We start from the raw sequence: 22,195 nt of genomic DNA, 5'->3' as shown, positions 1-22,195 counted from the left end.
CATAAGGGGGACTAAAGAGGAGGGTGGGAGATACTGTGCAGCTTCTGCCAGTGGGTGAGGGTCCAGCGTGGCAGTACAGGATGGTGGCCCTTAGTCAGTGTCTCCTCCTACTGGGTGGGAGTTCGGGTGCATGAGAGCAGGAGGCTGGGCTATGAGGCATGATAGGGGCATGTGGGCAAAACAGCGTCAGCGACTCCCCAGTGGTGGAAGTTACGGTTCAGGAGAGCAGGAAGCTGGGTAGTGATAGGGGTGTGTGAGTATATGGGGGACTAAAGAGGGGCTTAGGGGTGCCGTGAATTGCGGGAAGGGCACGGGGGTGCCGTGAATCAAGGGAGGGGGGCGCAGGTGTCGGCGAATCGCGGGAGAGGGTCCGCAAAGCATGGGAGGGGGCGTGAATTGCGCGAGGGGGGGTTGCGACTCGCGGGAGGGGGGGTGCGCGGGGGGTCCGTGAATTGCGGGAGGGGGGGCACGGGGCGCGATGAATCACGTAGTTGGTTATATATTCTTGTAGAAAGATGGTAGGATGTTGCTGTCATTCAGAATGCATTTACATAAACAGTAATAGTAGCAGTAAAAGGTCTGACTTAAAACACCTACAGTAAAACAGAACAGGTATATTATACAAAGAATTGGTTGATGATGTGTAGGTTGACGTGCACATAGTTCATAGTTGTCACTGGAAAAAAATTGCTACAAGAAAAAATCAACACAGAAAGTTCAACACATGTAAATGTTGACATAAGTGTGGCACTTCATCGGTGTCCATGTCGACACATGAGAATGAATATGAAAACATTCCAAAAAAAGAAAAATAAATCTTCAAAAACTCATGTCAACCTTTTACATTGTCGACCATAGCCGTGCCAGTGTTTTGCATGTGCCATTTAATCCTGGGGTTGCCGTGAACCGCGCGCGGGGGTGGGGGGGAGGGAGGGGGTGAGGGGTGTCCGCTAATCACGGAAGGAGGGGTCGTGGGTGGATGCCGTGAATTGCGGGAGGGGGGGGTCGCGGGGGGTGTGGGTGCCGCGAATTGTGGGAGGGGGGGCGCGGGGGGTTGCAGTGAATCGCGGGAGGGTGGGTCGCGGGGGCAGGTGGTTGCCGCAATGACAGGAGGGGGGGTCAGGGGTGGGGAATCGCGGTAGGGGGGGTCGTGGGGGGCACCGTGAACCGCGGGAGGGGGGGCCGGCGCGAATCGTGGGAGGGGGGTCGCGGGGTGCCGCGAATCACAGGAGGGGGGGTGTCACGGGGTGGGGCCGCAAATCGCGGGAGTCACCGGGGGTGCCGCGAATTGCGGGGAGGGGGGTGTCGCGGGGGGTGCCGCTAATCGCCACAAGAAAAAATCAACACAGAAAGTTCAACACATGTAAATGTTGACATAAGTGTCCATGTCGACACATGAGAATGAATATGAAAACATTCAAAAAAAGAAAAATAAATCTTCAAAAACTCATGTCAACCTTTTTCATTGTCGACCATAGCTGTGCCAGTGTTTTGCATGTGCCAATTAATCCTGGGGTTGCCGTGAATCGCGCGCGGGGGTGGGGGGGGGGGGAGGAGGTGATGGGTGTCCGCGAATCACGGGAGGAGGGGTCGTGGGTGGATGCCGTGAATTGCGGGAGGGAAGGTCGCGGGGGGGGTGTGTGGGTGCCGCGAATTGTGGGAGGGGGGGGGCGCGGGGGGTTGCAGTGAATCGCGGGAGGGTGGGTCGCGGGGGTGGGGGGTTGCCGCAATGACAGGAGGGGGGGTCAGGGGTGGGGAATCGCGGTAGGGGGGGTCATGGGGGGCACCGTGAACCGCGGGAGGGGGGCCCGGGGGGTTTGCGCGAATTGTGGGAGGGGGGTCGCGGGGTGCCGCGAATCGCAGGAGGGGGGGTGTGTCACGGGGTGGGGCCACGAATCGCGGGAGTCACCGGGGGTGCCGCGAATTGCGGGGGGTGTGCTGCAAATCGCGGGAGGGGGGTCGCGGGGGGTGCCGCGAATCGCCACAAGAAAAAATCAACACAGAAAGGTCAACACATGTAAATGTTGACATAAGTGTGGCACTTCATTGGTGTCCATTTCGACACATGAGAATGAATATGAAAACATTGAAAAAGTGACAAATAAATCTTGTCAACCTTTTTCATTGTCGACAATAGCCATGTCAGTGTTTTGCATGTGCCATTTAATCGTGGGGATGCCGTGAATGGGGGGGAGGGAGGGAGGTGCATACCTCCCAACATGACCCTCTCCAGGAGGGACACATTGCTCTGTTTCTGGACTTTCTTCTTAATTTATGGATTACCATCACCTGTGCTTAAACACCTTTCTTATCAATTACCCTGTTTAAAACAGGTGATGACAATCATAAATTAAGATGGAAGTCCACAACCCAGCGTTACAGCTCCAGACACACTTTGAGTGACAGATGTAGCCAAATATATAAGAGATTAGACAGCATGTAGTGCCCCTGATTTATATTACACCACATAGTAGTGCCCTTTATTCATGTTAGGCTACACAGTAGTACTCCTTTTTACATGTATGACACACAGTAGTGTCACTTATACATAATTCCCACAGTAAAACCCCATAGACGCAGCTGGAACAGGGTTTTCTGTTGGAATTCCTTTGCAGAGCTGTACTGGAGGTGGAACTACCATATTTGCCGGCGTATAAGACAACTGGGCGTATAAGACGACCCCCCAACATTTCCACTGAAAATATAGAGTTTGTTATATAAGTGCACTTGGCGTATAAGACGACCCTCCCACTTGGAGGCATGTTTTTTAGGGGAAAAAAGTAGTCTTATACGCCAGCAAATACAGTAGTTCCCCCTACCATCAGAGGTGGTGGAACTCAGTTCCCCCCCACTTTAACACTGAGAGTTAGCAGCGCTCTTATTTAATGATGAGTGAATACCACTTAAAATTAATATATTTTAATAATAAAAGTTGATGCTCATAGAATACTTAGAATGCACATTTATGTGAGATGACAAAAGATCAATATACATGTAAAAAATGCACAATGACATAAAAAAACACAACAATAAAAAAGGCTATCAATAAATTGGCTTTGTGGCCAGATCTCACGTGGGGAGGTGAGTCCAAATGGGGGTTTCAATGTGACCTGCATTGTCCACACTATGATAGTCCCAGAAGGTGAATGGAGTCCAAGTGGTGCGGCAATGTATACTCCTGTGTACCAGGTATCGAGGGAGTGGCTGTTTGTTGTGAGCCTGACCTACTACCTCGTGGTAAATTTGTATCCAATGGACAGGCAGTTGAGCCGATGACTTCCAAATTTTGGGGACCCGGTGGTCAGAGTAGTGAGCAGGTGTAAATTCAGATGTCTCCCCAGGTCTGTAGCAACACAGTACCACCAACGTGTTTCACTGGGCCACGCCTGCTTTATCAAGGCAGACCTAGTGCTGACCCTTCAAAAAAAAATTCTTTCCCCCCACTTCAACCCTTGACTTACACTTATTATGATACTGATTGTATGTAGAGCATCTGTTTGTTTGAAGCTTTCTTTTACATTCCATAAAGTGTACCTAAAAAAGTAATGTCCTTAGAAAGCAAAATCGGAGGGAGCACAATGCATCCCTATACTATACTATACTATACAGTATTGTGTCGGATTCATTCTCTGCCAGCTGAGAGCTGAGCTAAATTGAAATCTTTTTGCAGAATAAACCATAGACCCATCTTCGCAGTGAGGCATGTCCCCATAAATAATAGCAAATTGTACTCACTCATAATTGTTTCATTTAAATGCTTTATGGCAGCCCCTGCAGTGAGTTAATTACATTAGACAGTCAGGAAGTTTTTTTTTTTCACAAAGACCCCCACCTCGTGTATGTAAGCTAGCTCTTCCTACTCTCCTGTGTCTTGAGTGTTTCTCCATCATAGTCTCTGAAAAAAACACAATCAAGGGAGGGCAATCTAAAGGCTGTAATGGAGCATTTCCATTAAACTGAATTATCAGTGATTATAATTAGCTATTATATACTCCATGGCTCTCTAATGAGAGCAGCTCCATCTGTACATCGAAGACAGAGTTGCTGCTCCACAAATGCCCTTAACCAAAGTCTGAGCCTCGTTGCCCATGAAATAGACACCACCCTTTAAAGTGTGCCTTTACCATTGATGGTATACCTTTGTACCTAAATAAAGACAATTACTTCTCTGTTTAATCTGTGCATAGCCTTTCCTTGAGCCCACAGGAATGCCAAATGCACCCACAGGAGCAGCCAAATGGATCTGAACCACTCAATTTTAATAAAATGATAAATTAGAGACCTTCTACATTCAGGTGAAGTTATGGTCCATGAGAAGATCCGTTCTGACTGGTGACACCCAGGGTTCCTCTACTGACATGTCCCAAGCAACTGAAAAGCATGCTCTCCTGGGTCAATAAGTGACTATTGCCACTACTTCTGCATGTTCTCCTCAGATTTTTTTCCATATATGACCCATCAGAGGAAATAGCCGGATGAAAAAGCTCAGTTGCAAATACCATTTCATTGATTTCCTGAGTCCCGGGAACATGGTACCTGTTAAAGAACTGAGGAAGTTTAGTATTTAAATTTATTGCCATCAGGTCTATCTCTGGCTGCATAAATATTATCACTATTATCTGGAAGATCAATTTTCGGTACTTATATGTTAGTTGGGCCACCACTATAGTTAGTCATGTCGGTATGGAGTTGAATTTATATAGTGTGGCGACCGCAGCGAGCCACCGAGCCCGAAGCGTGGCTAGAGGATGGCTAAAACTAAGCAAATAGCTTAGTGGTGGCCCAACTAACATATAAGTACCCAATTTTCATTCTCCTGGTAAAACTTTCTGTTGAAAAAATCACTTCTCACAAATATTTTTTCCTGTCCATTTCATGATGTTCTTTATCTCAGCCATAAGACACTGCTTTTGGTGCCACACTGATGATTTAGAGAGGCCCCACCACTGTCACATTGTCTAAAAAAAAAAAACTTTAAGAGGGTGATCTAATTTGATCTTTGAAATAATTTGTCACACATCAAACCGCTCTTATTTCTCTTATTTGAAGAGAGTAGTTTTTCTTGTGGTGACCACCATCCAATGCAGAACTCTCATCCACAAGTATTACCCTTATGGTTGATGACATGCTTACAAAAGGAGGCAACTGAGATATACAGTTGCATTCTGTTGCATCTCTGAACCAATGTATCCAGCTTCCGAAAACTTCTGTATATCTTTTTTTTTTTTAAGATTGTAATCTTGTATTGGACTGTATTTTTTTGTTCTCCTAGAAGTTGCTCTTTCCTAGATTTATTTTCCAACCTTGCTATTGAATAGTCTTTATAATTAGATCCATGCTCCTTTTTTGTACTCCCTGAAATTAAAATATTGTTGAGGTATGGCCAAATTAATATTTTATATTTTCTCAGGTGAGCTATAAGTAATATTAAGAAGTTCTTGGTGAGGTCGCCAATCGGAATGGAAGACATGTTAACTGGAAATGTTGTTTTGGATGCAAAATTCTGAAATAGCTCTGATGCTGTTGGCTGATTGGTATGTGAAAATAAGCATCTTCCAAGTCTATTGAGACCAAAAAAATCCCCTGTCTTTATGCCCATCAGGATTACAGTATCTGAAATTTTTGTGTGAGAACTTGTTTACATTTCCTCACAAGGAATAACTGGGAGTCCTTTCTCTCTTTCTGCCTGAGGTACTAACTTTATACTATGGCCCTGTGTCTGATCTGCTCGGTAAGCTGCGAGCAGTTGCGGCGCAAATTCCTGTGAAACACTGTGCGTTCCCATGATCCATCACCACCCCTATCCCCCTCCCCCCCCCCCCCGTACAAGCGCCACGCCAACTGTGCAGGTCGGCAAAGGCGCCCGCACAGAAGGCCTGCAGAGGCTCATATGAGAATATGCACAGGTGCAGAGCCTTACCATCAGTCCTCCATGTGAACACGCGGGGGACCGATGGGACCAGAATGAAGCCCTATGTTAGCTTATTTTAATTTGGCCAAACTTTTAGAGCACTTAATTCTCTCTCACTTATTACAAGTCGGTTTAGGTAACTTTTTGTACACTATATGGTTACCCCTGGACAACAGCTGTCCCTTGTGTTACTAATCGCATATGTTAGAGCATATGTGATTACTAACAATGCGGTACCCAGTGAAGTGGGGCATTAGAGGGCTGTGGATATTAGAACATCCCGCCCAGAGTACTTTCTGAAATGTGTTGGATAAAACATGGAGGATTGGCATAATGACCAAACGAGGAGTAGATTCTATCGTATTTGGAGCTGATGCTACCCCAGGAATCTGAAACATCTACTCAGTCTTTATGTGCACCTTTTTATCTCATAATGTGGTAGGAAGTCACCCTCATCAATTTTGGATGTATTACTTAGTAACACTATGGGCCAAATGTAATAGTGTGTGTAATTCAGAAAGTGAGAGATTTTGTTAGTTTTCCCAATTTTTTTTTAAGCGACAATCAATTACATGGCAAAAGTCAACCTGTTTTTTTTTTTTTTATGTAAATGACTGCTGCTTTAAAAAAAATTAAATAAATTTGGAAAACTCCCAAAATCTCTCACTTTCTGATTTTCACACCCTATTACATTTAGCCCTGCATCTTGTTCTCATATGGAATTTTATATTTGGTGTCATGGTAAGGTTATTGCGGATCCGGACGAGGCTGGAGGTGGACCCTGACTAGAGGTGGCAACTAAAAATTTAGCGGGTATTCATGCATAAAATGAATATCAAAATGAATAGAAAATAAATCAGGCTCTGCAGGAGTACTGCTGACGGTCAGGCACTAAGCACTCTTGAGCAGGAATGGTGAACTGGGAGAATGCAGGTCAGCTGCAACATATACTTGTACACAGGTTGTGGACTGAGAGAATGCAGGTTAGCCACTTAATAAGTGAGAAAAAGTACCTTGGATGTTGCAGGCGAAGACTATGGGCTGTTATGCAGTGCAGAGCACCCAGGATTGACTGATGAGCAGAGCTGGACCGGTATTGACAGAGGAGCAGAGCTGGAGACAAGACCGATATCCAGGGAATACCGGGATGGACAGATGAAAGCAGTGGTGCAGCTACTCAGGATAGCCAGGAGACCAGACGGTGCAGATTACCAGAATTAAACTGGACATGCAGGGAAGCACAGCAGGTAAACAGGACAGCTATCCAGTGAACACCGGGATGGACTGATGGATGCAGCGGTGCAGCTACTCAGGATAGCTGGAAGCCAGGGGCTGCGATAGCTGGTATTTGCACTGGGGTCTTTGGTAACCCAGGAACAGGTTAGCAGACTGTGAGCAGGGTTAGTGCAACAAAGCACTGTTGCTTGATGACATTTATACCCCGCAGTGAAAGGGAATTGGCCACAGACTCTGTGAGCCTGATGAGTTGTGTTTGCTGAATCAGGTGGCTTCCGGGTGCAGGGAGATGGAGGCGGAGCCCGGCAGCCCCTGCAGCGTCTGAGCAGGGGGCTGCTGGGCAGGAGGAGGGGGGAGAGCCGGGCGCATCGCAAAGGACAGCTCTTAACGCAAGAGCTGCCCTTTGTGATAATAATCGCATATGTGATTATTATCTACGCGGTAATCTGCGATGTGTGGCGGAGAGGGGCTGCGGATGTTACTGCATCCCGCCCATTGTGTCTATATGGCATTTATTTGTGTTCAACACCATTTGTGAATATGCTTCCCTTAATTTTTTTGTTGATATTATTGAGTTTCACAAGTAACTGTTTTTTACTTTATATTTACCTATAAGCATAAATGTGAGGTGCATTGGAGAGGGCACTCTAATATTTATTTTGTAAATCTCTAATTGTTTGGGTGAGGATAACACCATTTGAGTGCTCCCTTCTTAGTTGCCACAGTGTGCAATATGGCTGTGCTATCTATATATATTTCATCACTATATCTCATCACATTTTAGTGATGGATCAGAGCCAGAGCTATAAAAGTATATTAGCCAGATCTTTGGTTTCTTCACACTCATTATGTGACCCACACATATGCCCGCCTCCATATTTTAAAATGACTGAAAACCAACCCATTGGTCAGATGTACGTCCTATTCCTATGCAACTATTGCAGATCTGTACTGGAATACTAAAACTACTTTTCCTTCAAGTCCTATCTTAGCAGTGCGTGGAGGTGGCTCGTTCTTATAAATTGTTTTGGTAATTGACATGACTTGTGTTCCATGCTTGGAATCGGACTCTGAGCAGCTTGCTGAGAGTTGTCTTTATACTTTTCCAGGTGACACTGCTGTACAGTCAAGAGGAAAGCCTACAGTATTTTCCAAATGTCACGCACTGCCTTGATAGAACTTTAAGAAAATAGTGGTAAGTAAATAATTACGCATTTAACAACATGTAGTCCGTATTATTGGGATTGTCAGTAAACACACACTCACTTACTAAAGTGTCCTACAAGCTCCGCAAGATCGCTCAGCATACAGCTGGCCCCGACCAGCGATCTCCAGCATGCTGGATATTAATTGCCAGGCGATAGTGACGCGCGTCGCCATGCATCGCTATCGCTATGGCCCCTACACACAGAGCGATGTAGGTACATGTTTTAACACTCTAGTGACATCGCTTAGAAAATGCCCCCAAAACCCCTCTGTGTACTAGAGCCACAAATTTTTTATAAATTAAGAATAAAGTATCTTTGCTAGAAGTTTTACTGGCACGTTATCCACGGTTATAACTGTCTGAAAAGTGGATGGCTAAGACTCCAAGAATATTAAAATATTCAAATGGTCATATAATGAGGACAGTTATTATTCTGCTGCTGTACCATATGCAGATACTAAAAGTGTATATATAGAAGCCAGCAGACCATCAATAGCAATAGCAGACTCCGATTCCTTGCTGTACAGGGTCTGCTGGCTTCTATAAGGGTAATATCTGTGATGTCCTTTGAACTCCTGATGCTATATCCTTGAGAACGGTTATATTTTGTCTGCACCTGAGAATGTTTTTAAGGTTTCCTTTACCAACACCGTCTCGGCATCAGACTCTGAAAAACTGAGTGTCCCCTGTTTTCAAATTCAGCATCGGTAGGGATAGAGGGTTCATGTTTTTTGGGACATAGGGCCAGATGCACTAAGCATCTAAAGTGATAAAATGGATAGTGATAAACAACCAACCAATTAGCTCCTGTCTGACATTTTTCAAACACAGTCTGTGACATGTCAGGCAGGAGCTGATTGGCTGGCTGTTTATCACTCTCCAATTTATCACTTTTGAAGCTTAGTGCATCCAGCCCATAGTGTGATGTTATTCAGCATGAACAGTAGAAACTCATAAGTGTGTTATTTAGTCACTGTAGGAAGACTTATTTGCCTCGGCTTAGAATAATTTAGTTGCAAATAGCTTAAGAAGGGAGCAGGGGGGGGGGGGGATTTCACTAAAGAGTTAGATTATCTGTAGAGAGTGTTCTATCAGTAATTAATTGAGTGTGCTTTTTTTATGATCCTTCATGATTCTTTCTTGATAGTTATGATGCTTTACCTCTTTAAATTAATCTTAGAATGAAATAGTATTCATAGTGGCATAAAAACTTAATGTATTTTTTATACACGGATATTTTGCAAACATTCTTTATTATTGCGGTATCCTAACTATGTTATACACTTTCATTTTGCTGCACGTAATATTTGTATGTGATGTAGTTTAAAATAACCCGGGCTGATCGAAGAGTTCTGAGATCAGGGAGGAGTGCTGGGAGCAGCATGGTGATATTGCTATCAAGTTATGTACACAGCCACGTTGCCAGGAGACGGGCTGCGCCTGATGACGCGCCGTGACCTTAGCAAGATGGATCGCGGGTGATGTCTGATGATGCTCCCAGGCACACACGCGGCTTCAGCTCGCAGCACCTCTCTCAGCCAGAGGATTCAGATTGCGTCGCAATCTAAATCCTCTGGCTGAGAGAGGTGCCGCGAGCTGAAGCCGCGTGTGTGCCTGACGACGGGACAGCGAGCTGTATCAACATTTTCCTGTCCAGAAGGAATGCAGTGTCCAAGTTAACTCTCAGGTTTAATGGACACAAACAGGAACATAGGTAGATTGCAGTTTATAGGTAAGGATCAGTAGCGATAAAAGCGTTTAAAGTCTTTCAAATAACCTTCCTCCCAATTTCTTCACGGCATTGTCACCGATCCAGGCCCCAAAGGCGCTTCATCATAGAAGACTGTATGGAAGTCCATTTATTTATAAATGCAAAGTCTATCTAATTTATTCATGTCGCACACAACCAATAAGTGAATGTCCAGAATTATAATCAATGAATATTATTTATAAGTGTAAGCAGATGAAACTGTATCATGGATTATAAATATAACAATACAGGTATTATACTTAATAACGATTATTTACTCCAGCATCCTTAAATACAATTAACCTCAGTGTTAAATAATGTGTATGTGAATACAGTGCTGGGGGGGCGTGGCTATGAAGCAGCAGCCATTTTAGAATAACCGACCTTGCGTCCACCATTTTAGATACCGCCACATGGCACACAGAGGAACCTTATTGTCGGCCATTTTGGCCAGAGCACATGTTGGTCTGCCGCATGGTATTCCGCCATTTTGTGGTAGACTATGATGAACTCAACCCTGCATCAAACAACACTCACAATCCGGAATATAACTTGCACATTCAGCAAACACACTAAACCTGCAGCATACACAATTTGAATATCATTAAGCTACCATGTACTTCTCTGAACAGAGCACCTAAATGGCACTATACAATTTAAGGCCTAACTATACCATAATCACATCACATGCCGTTACACACATACCATCCGAGCATCAAGCTAACAACACTTGTTACATATAAGTTGGTTTTATCCGCCAGTTTATCTAGATATTCTCACTGGATATTACACAAAGCATTCACACTCTTAAATAGAAACAGCTCAGGGCTAATCCATTCTGGGACGTAGACACACACTCTTGATTAAGCACAAATGCTGGAATCCATACATGCTCACTTTAGCCTAATACATGCGTTCAAATACATGCGTCCCTTTGAGCAAACACACACACTTCAATACAAAGAATCCAGACAATAGTGGACTACTCTCACAGCACATGTTTCTTACAGTTACATCCGATTATCTAGATACTCTAGCCAGTCAATATACTTTAAAAGCCTTTCCGCAACCACACTTGGACACACAGTGGCTAGTTTAAATATCCAGACACATAGCAAACAAAAGGAAGCTATTTACACTCCTTGCATACACAAGATCCAGGAACTAGGCCGTTGCCTTGCCACATGGCAGCAGCAGGCTTAGGCCTCACTTTGTCCACATGTAAACGCACACGGCTATATCTACCAATTCTATATGTTTATCCATATTCTACCAACCGCTGCTATATGTAGCTATTGTGAAACACAATACAATCCATGATGATAGCACATGGCTGAGCACATGGCACACAGCCGATAGGCCTACACCTTATGGCCTAACAATCTCCCATGACACAGGGTTGTAAATCTCATACTCCTCCTTCGCTTACAGTTATTTGAAACACATCATACTCCTCATACAATGAAATACAACATTCCTGGCTATGTATTATTGAAGCTAGAATACATCTTTCCTATATCTCACACGTAGCTCTCTGCATCATATTTCTCCTAAACATCCAGTCCATTAATCATATCCTAGTCCTGGCGCACAATTCAGTTTGATGATACATATTTACTTATCACGTCCAAATCCACATGTGATGGAAGGAACCTCCCGGCGAGGCCAGACCCATCCTCTCTGCGTCTAGTTCGAACAGCAACTAACTGTGTGGTTTTCTCTTTCTTTCCAAGAGAACTCTCGGGGGAGGGGAGAATCCATTCATTCACCTGGTATCACTAGCCTATAGACACGCCCCTTTGTTTGCTGTATCCTGTATGGTTCACTGGTGTTTGGGAATGTTAATGACTTCATCTCTAATGCTGGTTTTTCTGTGACTATTCTACTGTGAACTTATAACTTGTTATAACATATGAGTGCAACATGATATGAAATTCTAATAACTGTCATCTGACAGCTATTATAATTCTACTCATTTAGAGACTAAACATGGCATTATGGGATGAAATGTGTAACTTGATATGCAATATCTCCTGGTTTATGGGATAAAAGATTATTTATCCCTGACTAGATTAATGTTATGGCATGGTTAAAATTATACTTATGGAAATTATATGCTGGGAAAAATTAGGCATTGACAACTGTCAGTGGGTGTGGCTACACAGCACTCTGTGGCCCTGATTCAGTTTGGCTCGGTAAGCAGCAAACATCATAGCTTAGCGAGAGAGTTAGATTTGGGTGACTCATTTGTTTACTTTGCAGGGTAAATTCTTACACTGAAATTTAGATTGCAGGCTTGCCTACAGGTCTGAATTATTATTATTCTTATTAATATTATTATTTGGCCATATTGAACCTCATTGTTCTGAGGACATTATAATAGAGAGCTGTCTTTGTGGGTTAATGTAAGCAATACACAGAAAAAATTTGTTTTAAACCACCTTGCGCTGCTAGCAGACCAATTTGGCACTAACAATACCACTGGACAGAATGACACTGGACACACTGCTGGAAATGTAGAAAATTTTATATATAAGACAAAAAAGAATAATAAAACAATTCATACATGTAAACTAATAACAATAATTAATACAATACGATAAAAATACCTAAATGGCCATTAGGGTTTTACGTTTGCAAACTGTATGAGACTCCGTGAAGAGTTAAAAAATATATATAATGGTGGTAGTTCCTGGGGGTAACCAAGATGAGGGGATGAATAGGGAGAATGATGCGAATGAATGAGCAACACAGTTAGTAGATGAAATGAAATGCACATGCAGGGTTAATGAGGCTGATAGAGCAATGCCCAGAATGTGGCACTGTAAGCAGTAAGTATTATCTCACCCTCCGTTGGTGTGGTAGTAGGAGGCGTCGGGGAGCTTCTGTTGGTGTCAGCTCATACCCGGATAGGTGACACTGCAGGCGGGGAGCTTAAGTTGTAAAAGCTCTACCCTCTGTGCTCGGTCTGATGGTGTTGACCGGCTGTGAATGCTGTATGGACGTAGCCAGGGAAGACTGCGGCTCGGTATGAATGCTGGGTAGCGGGAGTAGCGCTCGACCGCTTGGTGGAAGTGTGGCTGCTGCCCAGATGACGGTGGCTTGTTAGCTTGAGAAACCGCGGCAGACCAGCTGGAAGTTGAGACTGGGAATCAGGGGAATCACGGAGGTTTGCAGACGCAACAGGAAGTGACGTCGACGCGTTTCGTCTCTATGGCAACGGAGACTTTTTCAAGACGGATGTTATGCTGGCTCTACACAAACCTATTTAAAGGCTGTATAGTGCTGGTTAACCAATCGGGTCATTGAGGTAATCTACATATCATTAGGATAATTCTAAATGCTCGTGTGTCCAGTGGAATGACCAGTATGCTAAATTTAAACAGTAATGCATTTTTACAATTTCAGCAAATCATTTCTGCAAACTATACTTGAATAGTATTGAGTTTTCAGGAAATAAACAATCATATGAGTTTGTACCATTCAAGTGATTATATCTTACTTGTTTAATGCTATGACTGCATTTAAAGGGGTATACACACCCGCGATAGAGTGGAGAGAGATAGGGTCTAATACATTCAAAGTTGTTCAATATAAACGTATAAAATCTTTTTACACATATAATTATATATATCATATATTTATATAAGAATAGTAGAGAGAAGGAGCTCTTTATTATAAATTCCGCAATTAGGAGAATAAAAAATAAAAAATATAAAATATATAATATAAAAATAAAAAATAATAGTAATAATGAAGATACATATAAATAAAAATCTGTATGTGAAAAATATATATATAATAAATATATAAAGATATAGATAAATAAATATATATAATAAAAAATAATAAATAATGGAATATAGATAGTACATAAGAAATGTATATTTTCTCATCTTCTATAGATTCTATTACAGTGGTAGACGTATATGTCGTTGATGGAGACCTAATACAAATTTTGAGTAACAGTCTAGAGTTTCAGATCTGTGGGGGCCAGGGGAAATTTCATCTGCAGACCCATGGTGTCATGGAGGGAATACCCCCTAACCAAGCACCATGGGTAGATGTCCTACCCCCTGACCCGCACAGAGCTGGGAGCCAGAGGGGTGAAATAGGTTCTAAATCCCTCAAGGGGAATATATCAAAAGGAATAAATGGTTCTAACAGTCTAGGGATCGAAGGAGGTCCTAGTCCATACATGTTAAATCCAAGGCTTCATTTAGGCCCTGCAGGCTGAGTGTATCTAGTTTAAAGATCCAGGAGGTTTCGGCCAAGCACAACTTTCTGAACCGATCTCCTCCTCTTTTAGTATTCGGGATGAATTCAATGGCTGTAATGGTTAGGCCACTAGGATCACTCTGGTGGTATTGGGAAAAATGGCGAGGAATGCTGTGATTCATATATTTCTTTAGGATGTTTGTTTTGTGTTCTCTAAACCTTGTTTTAATGCTCCGTATTGTCCTCCCCACATATTGTAATTTGCAGGGACACTCCAAGAGATAGACGCAATGAGTTGTGTCACAATTAGTAAATTGTTTCAAAACGAAAGTTTTTTCATTATGTGATGATGTTATATGTTTTACTTTATTTCTCATGTGTTTGCATGTTAAACAAATATTTTTGTGGCATCTGTAGTTCCCGGGGGGTCTCTTGGGGATCCAGGATTGATTTGGGGCTGACATTGGAGTATTTGATTTGGGGCTGACATTTAACGTGAACTCAAGGAGCGATGAGCAGTTGCCCAGCTCAAATCCAAATATGAATAAATTATTCCTCAATTTGGAAGATCTTCTAAAAGATGAAATGAGAAACTGGTGGGACAGTGTTTCTCTCCAGAAGTATCTGGATGCTAAGATCATCCCAAGAGGGTTAAGGATTTTCAAACATTTATCCATAAATGACCACCCCGAATTATTAAATAAATAGAATGAGACTTTGGACAGCTGCTCTTACGCCCTGATGAGAACCCTTATACAATATAGAGAGGAAATGGTCACTAAAACCATAATTAAAATTGATAAATTGAAGGATGAGTTGTTACCATTCAAGGACAACCCATCATTCAAAGAAAGAGATGAACAGGTGAATAATAGAGTGGAGCGATTTGAAAAGGAGCTATTAACAAATAAAAAACGTAAATGGGATAGGGATCACAATGATTACCAAAAAGGTATAGTAAGAACTTACCACAAAATTAATTTCAATACAAACCCTAATCCCAACAGAGAGACCCCCTCAACATATGTACAAAGACCCTCATACCATCAAAGAAAATCATCCCATTCTAGGGGAAGAGAGAGATATAATTCCTATAGAGAGAGAACCAGCCATAACTACACAGAACCTAGACATAATATCCACACAAAAGAAAATAGACCACCTTATCAACAGTCAGCGGAGCCTACCCATAGTTATAAAAACAAAAAAGATCAGGTTTTCAATTAGGAACTTGGAAGGATTACAATCCGTACGAAGTCCTAACCAACCACACACCAAAACGTTCTCGAGAAGGAGGGGTAGAAGAGGAGGCAGAAAGAGATCCCAGAAAACCGAGACTAAATTAGACACATCAGGGCTATTTAATCTTAGTAAACAGAACCTCAGTGAAGCTCAAAAATCCTTATTATGTAAAGGTCTTAATTTTGCCCCACAACAAGATCCCAACATCTTTGATTTGTTTGTGGACCTTAATCAATTTACCAGGGATCTTTGCAGAAAACGCTATTTTGCAATGAAAACACTTAAATCCATAAATACAGACACAGTGGCTGCACCTGTGATTCTGGACGACAATGATCTACCATCCCTCCTTACTCTCGAATCTCTTCTGAGTGAAAGTCACCCAGAAGAAGTAGAAACTTTTAATATTAACACAACAATAGATTCCCAATCCGTACCCCGTTTTAAAAAGAAATCTAACTTTTTCCCACTGGAACAAAAAAGCCCAGCAATAACCATCTTTTACAATAAGACCTTAGATGATTTCAAACAATTATGTTCTAAAACCCAGAGAAAAAACAACAAATCTTATCTATCAGGAAAAGACAATCTAAGCAAATCCGAACGCCAAGCATTGAGTTCCCTAAAAAAAGATTTATCATTAGTAGTTAAACAAGCTGATAAGGGGGGTGGGGTGGTAGTAATGGACCGGGAAGCTTATATTGCAGAAGCCTTAAGACAACTTAATGACAACCATTATTATACACTGCTTCAGTCCAACCCCACCCCCCTATATCAGTCTCAATTTAAAGATCTCCTCGAAGGAGCTGAACTACAGAACGCAATATCCAGGGAGGAATCACAATTTTTATTTCCTTATCACCCCATCACCCCCACCTTTTACTTTCTACCCAAAATTCACAAACACCTCACTGCACCTCCTGGGAGACCCATTATTTCAGGTATGGGGTCCCTCACATCTAATTTGTCACATTTTGTAGATTCTCACCTTCAGAAATTCGTCACTTCACTCCCCTCGCACATCAAAGACACTACCCATATTCTAAATTTAACACATGAGTTGTCCTGGACTGAAGGGTGGGCTTTTCTCACACTGGATGTCCAGGCACTCTACACCAATATTCCTCACACTGAAGGTATCAAAGCCATTAATCACTATTTGGATCAGGATGTCACTATTTCCTCACCTAGAAAGCAGTTTATTTTAGACTCCATTTTATTTATTCTCACCCACAATCACTTTATTTTTGAAGACCACCATTACCTTCAATTACTTGGAACGGCCATGGGGACCAGATTTGCACCTAGTTTTGCCAACCTCTATATGGGCCGCCTTGAAGAACAACTCATATGGGGCGGCCCATATAGAGAGAATCTGGTCCTCTATGGCCGTTTCATTGACGACCTCTTCATTATATGGAGAGGGGGTCACGCAACAGCTCTTGAATTTGTTAATTATCTCAATCACAACACTTTTAACCTCACTTTTACCCACACCTTCAGTTACACTTCTATCAACTTCCTGGATATTGCGTTCTCGGTCCATGAAGGTCTCCTTATTTCCACCAATTACCTTAAACCAGTAGGTACAAACAACTATCTCCACTATAACAGTGGACATTACAGACCGTGGATTCGTAACATCCCCAAGAACCAATTATTACGACTTCGTCGCAACTGTACCAGAAATTCAGATTTTCAAACCCAATCGGAATCAATGCTTGGCCATTTTAAAAGAAGAGGATACCCTGATAGACTCCTAACAGAAGCATCTCAAGCAGTAGCTAAAGTTAATAGAGAGAGTCTACTCGAGAATAAGAATAAATGTATTGAAATTCAAAAGAATGACTATCAATCATTAATATTTATTTCAAAATTTAACAGAGAATCACATAATATCAAAAAAATACTACGTAAAAACCTAGAGATTTTGAATTATGATAAAATTCTGCAAGGCAATCTGGAAAAAAACAAAAATTGTGTTTAGGAGGAATAGAAACATAAAAGACCAGATAGCACCTAGCCTGCTACCTACTCCAATGTCAGCCCCAAATCAATCCTGGATCCCCAAGAGACCCCCCGGGAACTACAGATGCCACAAAAATATTTGTTTAACATGCAAACACATGAGAAATAAAGTAAAAAATATAACATCATCACATAATGAAAAAACTTTCATTTTGAAACAATTTACTAATTGTGACACAACTCATTGCGTCTATCTCTTGGAGTGTCCCTGCAAATTACAATATGTGGGGAGGACAATACGGAGCATTAAAACAAGGTTTAGAGAACACAGAACAAACATCCTAAAGAAATATATGAATCACAGCATTCCTCGCCATTTTTCCCAATACCACCAGAGTGATCCTAGTGGCCTAACCATTACAGCCATTGAATTCATCCCGAATACTAAAAGAGGAGGAGATCGGTTCAGAAAGTTGTGCTTGGCCGAAACCTCCTGGATCTTTAAACTAGATACACTCAGCCTGCAGGGCCTAAATGAAGCCTTGGATTTAACATGTATGGACTAGGACCTCCTTCGATCCCTAGACTGTTAGAACCATTTATTCCTTTTGATATATTCCCCTTGAGGGATTTAGAACCTATTTCACCCCTCTGGCTCCCTGCTCTGTGCGGGTCAGGGGGTAGGACATCTACCCATGGTGCTTGGTTAGAGGGTATTCCCTCCATGACACCATGGGTCTGCAGATGAAATTTCCCCTGGCCCCCACAGATCTGAAACTCTAGACTGTTACTCAAAATTTGTATTAGGTCTCCATCAACGACATATACGTCTACCACTGTAATAGAATCTATAGAAGATGAGAAAATATACATTTCTTATGTACTATCTATATTCCATTATTTATTATTTTTTATTATATATATTTATTTATCTATATCTTTATATATTTATTATATATATATTTCACATACAGATTTTTATTTATATGTATCTTCATTATTACTATTATTTTTTATTTTTATATTATATATTTTATATTTTTTATTTTTTATTCTCCTAATTGCGGAATTTATAATAAAGAGCTCCTTCTCTCTACTATTCTTATATAAATATATGATATATATAATTATATGTGTATAAAGATTTTATACGTTTATATTGAACAACTTTGAATGTATTAGACCCTATCTCTCTCCACTCTATCGCGGGTGTGTATACCCCTTTAAATGCAGTCATAGCATTAAACAAGTAAGATATAATCACTTGAATGGTACAAACTCATATGATTGTTTATTTCCTGAAAACTCAATACTATTCAAGTATAGTTTGCAGAAATGATTTGCTGAAATTGTAAAAATGCATTACTGTTTAAATTTAGCATACTGGTCATTCCACTGGACACACGAGCATTTAGAATTATCCTAATGATATGTAGATTACCTCAATGACCCGATTGGTTAACCAGCACTATACAGCCTTTAAATAGGTTTGTGTAGAGCCAGCATAACATCCGTCTTGAAAAAGTCTCCGTTGCCATAGAGACGTCACTTCCTGTTGTGTCTGCAAACCTCCGTGATTCCCCTGATTCCCAGTCTCAACTTCCAGCTGGTCTGCCGCGGTTTCTCAAGCTAACAAGCCACCGTCATCTGGGCAGCAGCCACACTTCCACCAAGCAGTCGAGCGCTACTCCCGCTACCCAGCATTCATACCGAGCCGCAGTCTTCCCTGGCTACGTCCATACAGCATTCACAGCCGGTCAACACCATCAGACCGAGCACAGAGGGTAGAGCTTTTACAACTTAAGCTCCCCGCCTGCAGTGTCACCTATCCGGGTATGAGCTGACACCAACAGAAGCTCCCCGACGCCTCCTACTACCACACCAACGGAGGGTGAGATAATACTTACTGCTTACAGTGCCACATTCTGGGCATTGCTCTATCAGCCTCATTAACCCTGCATGTGCATTTCATTTCATCTACTAACTGTGTTGCTCATTCATTCGCATCATTCTCCCTATTCATCCCCTCATCTTGGTTACCCCCAGGAACTACCACCATTATATATATTTTTTAACTCTTCACGGAGTCTCATACAGTTTGCAAACGTAAAACCCTAATGGCCATTTAGGTATTTTTATCGTATTGTATTAATTATTGTTATTAGTTTACATGTATGAATTGTTTTATTATTCTTTTTTGTCTTATATATAAAATTTTCTACATTTCCAGCAGTGTGTCCAGTGTCATTCTGTCCAGTGGTATTGTTAGTGGCAAATTGGTCTGCTAGCAGCGCAAGGTGGTTTAAAACAAATTCCCTTTCTCTATCTATGTGAATTCCAGCTAATTCGCATAAACCATATGCAGCAGCAGTAGCCATTTTTAATTGATATAGTATCATACCTTTTTTACTCATTTTCATAAAAACAGCGCCAGAAGCACAGTGTAATTTGTGGTGATTCTGTTCTCCACACATTGCACACACCCCCCCCCCCCCCCCTGTTATACACAGAAAAAATGCCACAAAGATATCTAATCCTATAAAAAAAATGACCACATGGGTAAAAAGGGTAAATCCTAATAAAGGTTGAATTCCAATTATTTCTTTCAGGACCTGTTGATGTCACAAAACAGAATTCCCAATCAGGGCCGTTTTCTCAGATCCAGGTGTTTTTTCGCAAAAGAGTTGTAAATTAATTACCTCAAAAAACACATTGGTCAAAGATTGTGATAAAGCCAGTTTATAGCAAAATCTATTTTGTTATCGCTGTATCTTAATTCTAACATCCCTCGTTCTATATCTGGGGAATTAGAAAATGCCCCTAAATCCTTACATGTGTAGGCCCCAAAACTTTCAATACCCTAAGCCAGGCATGTCCAAAGTCAGGCCCGGGGGCCAATTGCGGCCCGTGCTGTCATTTCAAGCGGCCCGCAGCATCCAGCTGGAAGCGGGCAGAGCATCAGATGTGGGAAGCACAGCACAGGACACTAAAGGTGGGGCCCCGGCAAGCGCGCCTTTACCTTGCTGTCTGCCGCAGTAAGGAGGTGCCGGCCATCACAGTCAGAAGTGTTTGGCGTCCTACCCCTGCTGCTGCAATCATATATCACCCTACTCCACAATCACAGTGACAGCAGTGTTTGGGGAGGGGGGCAGCAAGGGGGAAGCTTGCTCCCGTAACATGCAGAGCGGAGGAGGGCAGCAGCTGGAGCCCAAGCATCTCCTGTCCTTGCAGTGGCTGCTTTGCCTCTCCTTCCTCTGGCTCACACAAGGGGCTGGGAAACATACAGAGAAGGGTGGGGGACATACAGTGAAGGAGGGTCAGGCTGGGGGACATACAGTGAATGGATGCAGTGATGGCCATTCAGAGAAGGGGAGCAGGGGCAGGCTGGGGGACATACAGTGAATGGGGGCAGAGTGGGGTACATAGTGAATGGGAGTCATACAGTGAAGGAGGGTCAGGCTTGGACATACAATGAATGGAGGCACTGATGGACATTAAGAGAATAGGGGCAGGCTGGGGGACAGAGTGAATGGGTGCAGAGTGGGGAACATACAGTGAAAGAGGGGCAGACAGGGGGACATAGAGTGAATGGAGCAGAGTGGGGGACCATTCTGATGTGATTAATGATTCAAAGAATGTCAGGCTGAATGGTTGCCCCCCCCCCCCCCCCCCCCCATTTACACTTCACCAAGGGCTAGATTCTCTGAACTTCAAAAGTGATAAAATGGAGAGTGATAAGCAGCCAGCCAATCCGCTCCTACCTGCCATGTCACAGACTGTGTTTGAAAAACGTCAGACAGGAGCTGATTGGTTGGCTGTTTATCACTCTTCATTTTATCACTTTAGAAGCTTAGAGAATCTGGACCCAAATCTGGCCCTCGTCGCAAAAAGTTTGGACATCCCTGCCTTAAGTGATCTAACTAGATTTAACTTCTCAATTGTTGTGTGTGTGTGTGTGTGTACTATGATAAGGAATTATACCAACTAATAATAATTGTTATAGAATCATCTAGTGATCTAGCGCAACCTTAAGTGTCGAGATTGTCACAGGAATAGAGAAAAAGGCTCTCATTAAATTAATGATGTCTAAATATACAAGGCCCTCCGGAATGCCTGGTCTCCGCCTCAGATGCCGCGGCCTCCTCCGCTGTCAGTCAGCTGCGGCGTCGAACTCCCTGACCTCCTCTGAAGCCGCCCGGCGATGACGCTGCAGATTCCGTCTGTTCACTGACACGGCCCGCCTCCTTATCACGATGCCGCCCGCCTGCCCGGACCTCTCCGCCGGGTAAGTATATCTTTTCTCCACGGCACCGCCCAGCACCGCTATCCGCTTCCACTATGCTGCGTTGCTCTGCCTATTCTTCCTCGCCTCAGGGACACTGCGCAACAGCCATTATCGGCTGTCTCCTTTTATTAACTTTTTCCTCGCGCTCCATTCTGCCCGCTCACCCCACGAGCAGAAAAACTTTATTAAAAAGTGTCTGTCGGCATGTCCGTTAGGGGTCCCCTGTCAGCATGGACATTGTGATGGCCCTAATATGAAATTTGTAGTTAGTCCATTGCCGGATCAGTTCATCTCTCCCTTCTGGGGGAATTAAGTGTATATACATATACAACAAAGTCACTCTGCCTTTCTATGAAAGTTCCATCCACCTTCTGTGAA

At 42.7% G+C, this 22,195-nt stretch overlaps 1 protein-coding gene across 8 annotated transcripts in view; it reads left to right on the top strand.

The window, feature by feature from the left end:
* Nucleotides 1-22,195, top strand: part of IL15RA (interleukin 15 receptor subunit alpha) — an 85,727-nt gene that overhangs the window by 27,349 nt on the left and 36,183 nt on the right. For 3 of the 8 annotated variants that reach the window (XM_083183368.1, XM_083183370.1, XM_083183367.1), the window contains exon 2: nt 8,257-8,342. The exons of 3 other annotated variants lie outside the window; for them this stretch is intronic. The gene's annotated coding sequence lies outside the window, so the exon portion shown is untranslated. Of the gene's footprint in view, nt 1-5,410; nt 5,535-8,256; nt 8,343-19,116; nt 19,424-22,195 lie in introns of those variants that run through there. 2 more of the 8 variants (XM_083183369.1, XM_083183371.1) reach the window with 2 other exon arrangements.

This window comes from Crinia signifera, chromosome 4, assembly GCF_055691185.1.
Source record: "Crinia signifera chromosome 4, ASM5569118v1, whole genome shotgun sequence".
Taxonomy (NCBI): Eukaryota; Metazoa; Chordata; class Amphibia; order Anura; family Myobatrachidae; genus Crinia; species Crinia signifera.
The sequence above is the reverse complement of the archived record's forward strand: the minus strand, read 5'-3'. Positions and strand labels throughout refer to the sequence as shown.